At 38.0% G+C, this 618-nt stretch overlaps 1 long non-coding RNA gene across 1 annotated transcript in view; it reads left to right on the forward strand.

Annotated features, from left to right (window-relative positions):
• LOC137541436 (uncharacterized) overlaps positions 1–220 on the forward strand; it is a 3,510-nt gene extending 3,290 nt beyond the window's left edge. The window contains exons 2-3 of the long non-coding RNA XR_011025162.1: positions 38–91; positions 187–220. This is a non-coding gene — a long non-coding RNA (uncharacterized lncRNA). The remainder of the gene's footprint in view (positions 1–37; positions 92–186) is intronic.
• The last annotated feature ends 398 nt before the right edge of the window (positions 221–618 follow it).

The following is a 618-nucleotide window of genomic DNA, read 5'->3' on the forward strand; positions in this document are numbered from 1 at the left end:
AACATGTCAACATTGTATTTTTTTCTGCTGTTTCCAGGCTCATAATCTTAATGTAGGGTCTGAGGTTGAAGTATCGGAATCTAAGACTGATGTAAGTGATCATATCATTATGTGTGATGTTTATTTATGTGATGCACATAGGTGTTTGTTGTGTATCTGATGATGTGTATTATTGTTGGTCCTCAGGAGGATGTTATGCACCATCCGTTCCCGTCAAGCCAATTGCAATGTCGCATCAATAAGAAGCTGCAGAAACGGGTATAGTATTTGTTATTTGTGCATTGCTTGTACTTGTGGACGGAATATTTAGGGTGACATTTTGTCTCTAAAGGATGAGTGTTCAGAAATGTGGCAGGAACATAGAATGTCTTGGTCCAGCCATTCATTTGTCACTTAAATATGTTATTGATAGTAGTTTAGCTATTTAAAAAGTAGACAATTTAACTGAAATGACGTGTAATGCTATAGTGTATAGCATTATATTGTTCTGTAATTATGTTAATAGCGATGGTGATATGGTATTTCATTTGTGGTTTGCCCTTGTGTAACTAAACTCCGGCCCTCATTTAGGAGAAGGTTACGTAGGCCCTGGCCTAGGGCAGCGCAGGGACAAGGTAA

The sequence above is a fragment of the Hyperolius riggenbachi genome, chromosome 12 (genome assembly GCF_040937935.1).
Source record: "Hyperolius riggenbachi isolate aHypRig1 chromosome 12, aHypRig1.pri, whole genome shotgun sequence".
Taxonomy (NCBI): domain Eukaryota; kingdom Metazoa; phylum Chordata; class Amphibia; order Anura; family Hyperoliidae; genus Hyperolius; species Hyperolius riggenbachi.